We start from the raw sequence: 7,428 nt of genomic DNA, 5'->3' as shown, positions 1-7,428 counted from the left end.
ACAGTGTTTCTCCAGGCACTCTTGTCAGGCATGGCCAGTTCTGGACTCCACAAAATAGACACTGCAAAATACCTATTAGAAGCCTCTTCCCATGTCAATGAAAACTGTAAATAAAAGATCTAAAATTTTACTTCTTTGGGAAAATAGAAAAACCTTTATAGTTCTGCCCAGCAACACCAGGACCAAAAAGAGTATCAGTTTTTTGCCATTACAAAGTTGCCCCTTTGAGGAACATGCATTTGAAAATCTGTGATGTGAATACTAGCCTTTCACACACTTCCATTAACCTCTAAACATGTAAACAGCCTTAAAACTGGGATTGGCCAAATTGCACAGTGCTGGCTTTATGAACCTAACTTCTAATTACACAGTTCCCAGTAAGGAGCAAAGCCAAACCCACCACATACAAACTTTAAAGGTGGAAACCACCCCTGTCTTTGGCAGTAAACTTTATGGCTGAATTTTGCTCCTGTGACCATTGAGAGGTGTCTGAAGGACTGAGGAAGAGCACTGGCAATTTGCAGCAGCTATTGCATCCAACTGTTTGTGGAAGGAAATACAAATTATATCTACTCTGACTGCAATTGTGAGAGTGAAGTGTTATCAGAGGAGGAATGTCCTTTACGTTTCCTAAAGGTGCTGGTGGTGAAACAAGGCAACAGATTTTGCAGCTCCTTGAGTCTACTCAGAAATTACACCTTTGAGACCCAGTCAGTACCACTGCACCAGCAGTCAATTTGTTTTATTTTCACAGTAACAAAGAGATTCCATTTCCCTCTTCCTCAGGAGGTGTGTAGACGTTTCATGTCTGCATGTGATGAGCTCAAAAACAGGCAGGTATATTTTGTTCTGACCATCCACTAAGAAAAAAATTAACTCTATCCCAGCCAAACCGGCACAATCACTCAACCCTTCAGAGAAATCTGAACCTGGCCCCTCCCTGGAGACATAAACTACACATATCACTGCAAGACCTGGAATTCTTTTCCTTCTGAACTTTTGCCTTACCACAGCATCTCAGCTCTCCATCAAAGGTGCTGTCACCCTTTCTGGGATTGTTCCACTTCAGCAAAGAAAGATGTCACCTAGTTGTCCATCAATTCCCATTAAGGGCTCAACTGAAACACACAGGTTTATTTGAAGAAATATCTTTGAATTTGATGCAATGTTCTATGGCAAAAGACTAGTCTGAAAAAAAACCAAATTAATTTTAGAACTCTCTTAGATAAAAAAGACAAATCTTACCTTAGAAAGAGAGAACAAGATTGCCTGAAAGTATCACTTAAGACCTAATGACAACAAACCCCATTTGCAGAAATTAACTAACAAATATAACCTACCTGTTCTTTTACATTTGTATCTCAGCAGCTGCATTTCAAAAGTAATTAAAGTTAATGAGCTGTGCTTTATGGTAGAATCATGAAAACTTAATTGGAATAATTAGTTGTGAGATAGCAAGTGCATCTTCCTGGCTAACAACATGTCATCATTGGATAAGAATAATAATGAATTTAATAAATAAAGCAGGGCCCTTCTAATATGTTAATAAAATAACAAAGTAGAAGGCACACATGTGCGAATGATGAATTATTAGTTTGGAGACTGCTCACAATTGTCTGAGGAAGATGGATGGGGAAGTGGCCTTCTTGAAACTGTCAGCTACAGCTGCTGGCTAAAATCCAGTTTGCAATAGATGAAGCAGCCACGCTGACCTTTGCAGAGGATGTGCTGCAAATGCTTCCAGCAGGGCCAGCATCCTTCTGCAGAGCAGGATATGCAGCGCACAAAGAAAAGAACTGTGCTTTCTTTTCTTCTCCTTTAACCCTTCTGTATTATTGGTGCTGGGCAAACAGGAATGAAAATGGACAGAAACCCAGGCATGTGTGGCAGGAAGGGAGCTACAGTGAACAAATCAGTCTATTTGACCCAAATCACTTAGAGGCTAAGACAGGCAGAAAATTGTGATTTATTACAGAAATGGTTTCAAGCTCGAACATAGACATGCACACCACAACAAAAGCTTCTGAGGCATTATTAAAAATCAGTAAATAGAATAATTTTAATTAATGGGTGCCTTTAAAATTAAATTAAGTGAATACTGCTGGAGTCACGGGAAGGCCTACAGTAATAAAAGAGATTGTCCTGGTAAGAAGAACTAAAGGAAGGAAGGCTACAGTTTCAGGTGGAAATAGAGCAGCAGCGTGCAGTGACTGTGACTAAGAAGCAGATGGGTTATAATATAACTTAGTTTTATCCCCTAATCAATATATGACCTCATTAATTTCAGCTCTTAATGTAATGCCTGATATGAGGAATTGCAGTTCAGAATATCTGCTTGTTGACTTCAGTCCCAGCAGAGCAGGACTGGGCTTGGTAGGAGCCATAAAGAGTCTGATGTATGTCTAAGATCAAGTCATATGTTAGCAGTGCCCAAGGCGATTTTATCTCCTTTGCAAGCACATAGGGAGCAACCTACTGCTACTTGGAAGGCATCCACCTGGCTGTGCACCTGCAATACTCAGAACTTCACAGTAACAGAAGACCTAAAGCACAGGCCCCTCAGCTCTACAAAAACAAAAATGTAGCTGTAGATCACAGAAATGGCCTGCTGACACAAAGCCACACACCCATCCACTGGCTGCAGGAGTACTCACAAACACTCCCCATAGCTTTGGACAATGGACACCAGGGGCAGTAGATGCTTGGGAACTGAGGCAGTCTGAGAAGAAATAAGATAGCAATGGTCAGCTTACCTGCAAATGTCAGGGGGTGTGAGACTGAGCCTGTTCTTGACCTGCTGCTGGGAACAGCTGTGAAAAGATCAGACCATGTGTGAATGTTGAGAGAAATTAACAGTGAAGCAGTTTGAATGGAAGCCAAGCTTTAGTGAGTGTCTGACCAAACAAGAAACCCTGAAACTCAGCAGGTTATGGTTAAATACTACGGTCTGATGCTCTAAAAGTTAATTAAGTACAGAAGTAATGTGGGGCTTTTGTAAAGCTGGTTTAATGGTCATTAGTTGCTATGCAGCTAAACAGGGACTGAAATGCAAGGGAAGAAGGCACTAGCTGGACAAATTGCTCTTAGGCAGTTTTCCCTGCAGTGAGAATGCTGCAGGGCTGGTTCTCCCCTGGTGCTCCACGAGGCACAAAAACCATGCCAAACGCAAAGAACCTAGTCTTGACCACTCGATATTTTTTACTGCTCTAAATACCTATCAATTTCCATTGCATTATGGCGGATTTACAGTAATGCAGAAGGGAGGGGAAGCAGTTTCACTGAGACAATTAAGAGTGACTTGTAGCCAGCGAGGAAGGAGCTGGAGCTCATAAGCCCTCAGTTGAAAACTGTAAATTGGTGCTATTGCAACGTGCAGCAATCTTCTGCTTTGGGAGGGAAGGGCCACAATGTCTCAGGATCAGCACGACCACACTGCATCTCTGTGAGGGGAGTGCTCTGTGGCAGATAGCTGCCAGAATTGCTCTCTGCTTTTTCCCCAGAGCTCCCAGCATGGGCACATGTTAGAACTGTAGTCAGTGTTGTCATGCTCTGGTTATTATCAGGAACAGTTCCTCTGGCTGCTGTAATTTGCACCAAGGACTGCAGATGCCATCAATGGATCAGAGAATTGTAAAGGTAATCTACAGCTCTCTTCCCCGAGTCAGTTGAGACCAGAATCGAGGCTTTTGTTTCAGAAACCAGAAACTCAGCAAAACTAATTTGTGGAGGTCCTATTAATAGGACACAGGAAATTACCTAAAGCCTTCATTACTTTAACTCGTAGAAGCGATTGACTTAGCTGTAATACAGTTAAACTCTGTCTTCCCAAAGCTGCTGAAGACCCAGTAGTTCTGAGTTAGACACTGGTAGGTAGTTTTCACACAGATCTGAGAGGCACAGCTTTGACTATTAAAGATATTATAGCCATAGGTTTCTGACAGAATGGCTTGTTATACAATTTTTACTTGCTACAGGGGTTTCATCTGAGACTTTACGACTGATTAGGCTCAAAAATAGACGTCTTCTGCTTCCTAAAAAGCTTTGAAAATGTGTGCCTGAATATTGGAATGGGCTTAGTAATCAATGTCCTCTCTTTGTTGCCTCTATAATTACTTTAAACTTGCAATCCTTACTCTAGCTTGTTGTCCCATTTCATACAGACATCAGCCCCCAAATTCTAGCCTGAAGCATAGTGTTAAGAATTTTTACAGTGTATTATGAAGAGGAGACATAATAGAAGAGAATAACCTTTAAATAGATGCATTCACAGTAAAAGATGCACTGGTGAATGGTTAAGAGAGGGCACAGAGTTTATGACAAATGTCAGAATGTTTCAGAGATTCACTTCATTATTAACCAGGAAATAAGACAATGTATGTGAAATCACTGCTAAAAAAGAAAAGCAGTCTCTTTAAAATGTATTGAGCTGAAAACAGGGTTCATTATAGAAACACAGATAGAATCTTAATTATAGAAGCAATTGCATAGACTAAGGTTCTGGCCACCCAATTTAGGAATCACAATGCAAGTATTTAAGAGGCTTAATGTGCCTGCTCCTATTCAGCTGTAGATAGCAGCTGGCTTTGGGAGTACTGCAGCTAGGGATGTTGTGAAGAAGGGTTCATAATGAAGGATCAATTAAGTAATTTCCAACCAATTCATTACATGATACTTACATGAGTTGTCAGTCATTTTTGACCCAAGTGGTTAGCCTAAAATCTGGAGTTTTGGAAACTGCTTATACTAAGAGACTTTGTTGATAGTCAAAGATTTGCTGCAGCACTCCTTTTTATTTACCAAGGATGTTTAAAATCCTGTTTTCTTAAATACAACAAATGATATGAGAAATTTTTTTGCTTACAGAATCCATTCTGCAGTGTCCTGGGTGCTTAGTACTTTGTATAGTCATGTGTACTACTTCAGCTTTAGTTCTATAAAGCATTTTAAATTCTTTTATCATGAATTAAGAAGTCAGCTCTACATTTTGCTTTATCTACAGTTTCTCTAGAGCCCTTTATCTAAAGTACAGACTGAAACATTAATGACAGATGTTGGTCCACATAAAAAAACCCAAAACAAAAAATTTACTTTGGAGTTTCCCAACTCAAATTTTACAGTTTAAGATAAAAGAGCAGTAAGACAGGAAAGCAAATTTACAGCTTGACAGTGCTACCAAACTGCCAGAGTCCACTGAGACATGTTCAGAACAGCTGTTGATGAAGACTCTTCTAGAAGAAATCAGTACTGGAGAAAGTCTTACACTACAAACCCCCTGTATTTAAAAATGAGTCATATATTAAATCCTTTAGTGTCCTGTCCTGAACAGGGTCCCTTTTATTGAGCCTGACAAAAAGGTCCTTCTTGGAAAAAAGTCCAGACCTTTTCTGTAGGCTTTACAGAGTTATTACAAACACATTGAACATTAAAAAGAGAAATTACACCTGCCCTGACAGATTTGACCAAGCAGAAATGCCAAATATAGTTCTTGAATATCAGGGATAAAAGAAATCCCTGTGATGGTTTCATCCACAGTATTTGATTTTATAGCTTTGGCCTTCATAGGTTTGGTTGTCAGAGTACAGGAACAGTTCTAAAAGCTGTGAGAAACAGAAACCACCTTTGTACCAAGGCAGAGTTACCAGAGAGCTGCCTCTCCCAGTAGCTCTGTCATTTTTTTCTGCATCCCTAAATCCAGAACAAGGGCCTTCTGAAACCAGGCAGTCTATAAACACTGTCTTGTGCTGCACATGTGCTCTGACTGGGCTGCTTCTCTTTTGGCTAACCTGTGACATGTGAATATGGTGAAAGAGAGAGAAATACAAAGGTCCTAGAAGGTCTTTCTTCACAGAAAGAAGGAATAAAACAAATATTATTGTGGGGAATTTGAGATAAACAGGACAAATACTGCACTCAGACTCTGACACAAGGATGATCTGGCCCCATGGGCTATACACGTTCACAATACTCCTCTTTCTGCCCACAGAGCTCCAGCTCTCTGACAGCCCTCCTAAGTGCATTCATTAGTCACAGAAGGGCATGTTCCTCCATCTTCTGGACAGCTACAAACTAAGCACCATTAGCCTCTTTCCAGCCAGACTCGAAGCAATACATTGCTCTTAGAGAAAGCTCAATCTGCTTTAGCCTCGGGAAAAGACCCTTTTAGTCTCTTTGTTATATTTTTGAATTGTTTCATCCTGACATGTAATATGAAAGGTTCCATAACTATGCATTTCTTAAGTTATTTTTAATCCCCCCTTCAGAAAAAAAACCTCAACAAAACCAACATTCAACTCCCTGTCCTTTATCTTTTCTTGCCCTGAGAAGTCTTTTATGATTAATTTTCTTCTGCCTCAATAGCTGATAACTTCTTTTCCTGCAAGTCTTAAGGAGAAGGATTCTATCTTCCACAACAAGGAAATGTATTTTTTGAGCTTCTGCTGGTATTTATCACATCCCTGAGAAAGCAGGAGGCCTGTCCTTGTGAACATTATTTAATTTTAGATTACATTTGGGAGTTTGAATACAATTTTAAAAACTGGTAATGTAATACATGCCATGGGAGTGGCAATCCTTAAATAATGGCCTTAAAATCCTAGGAAGAATACTACTGAGTGGAGTTTGTTAAAACCAGGTGGAGTTTGTTAAAGCCAGATGACTGTTCTCTTAATGAGCTCTTGCTGGAGGGAGCAAATAAAACAGATTAAGAAGAGAGCAAAATCCTAGGATGTAATCAGATCCTATAAGCTAAGCCAGAAAGCTGTGTCAACCCAATGCAGCACCCAACCTTTCTCCAAAAAAAGATTGGAATTTCTGTTCTCTCACATGTACTAATGAGAGCAGCTAGAAGCTGGATCTTAGGTTAATCCTTCCTTGGCTGGCTATGAGAGTGCTCTTGGCACCTCTTCCATAGAGGAAATGCTAAAGGACTTCCTGGGTGAATTAGCAAAACCAATGAGATATAGCATGAGAAAAAGTGCCAGAAGTCATTTTCACAGCTACCTAGATATGTTAAACTAAGTTAAAGAGCAGTTTATGACAAGAATCACTGGCCCTGGACAAGCATCTGTTTGACATGGTTTCCATTTCACTGCAGGCAGATGGAGCTCTCCCTGCTTTCTGCAGTGTCCCAAAGGCAGCAACTGAGGATGTCACCCATGTGTTGAGCTTAAAAATCAAATGAGCAGTTTGTCATCTGAAATCACTGCACTGAAAGCCAAATGACACAGAACAACAATGCTTTCCCATACTGCTGACAAGAATGATTCAATGGCCCGTGCTAATGCCACCTGATCAGATTCATTTCTCAGCAAGAACAAAGTTTGGGAAACAAGAGCTGGTGGGCCCAGCAGGATGTGCTGGAATAGCTTTTATTTATTTTGAGATGGGATTTGCAGGTGTCAGTGCGATTGACAGTACTGGTGATTAGCA

This window comes from Geospiza fortis, unplaced genomic scaffold, assembly GCF_000277835.1.
Source record: "Geospiza fortis unplaced genomic scaffold, GeoFor_1.0 scaffold112, whole genome shotgun sequence".
In the NCBI taxonomy this organism is placed as follows: domain Eukaryota; kingdom Metazoa; phylum Chordata; class Aves; order Passeriformes; family Thraupidae; genus Geospiza; species Geospiza fortis.
Note: the sequence above shows the minus strand (reverse complement) of the source record.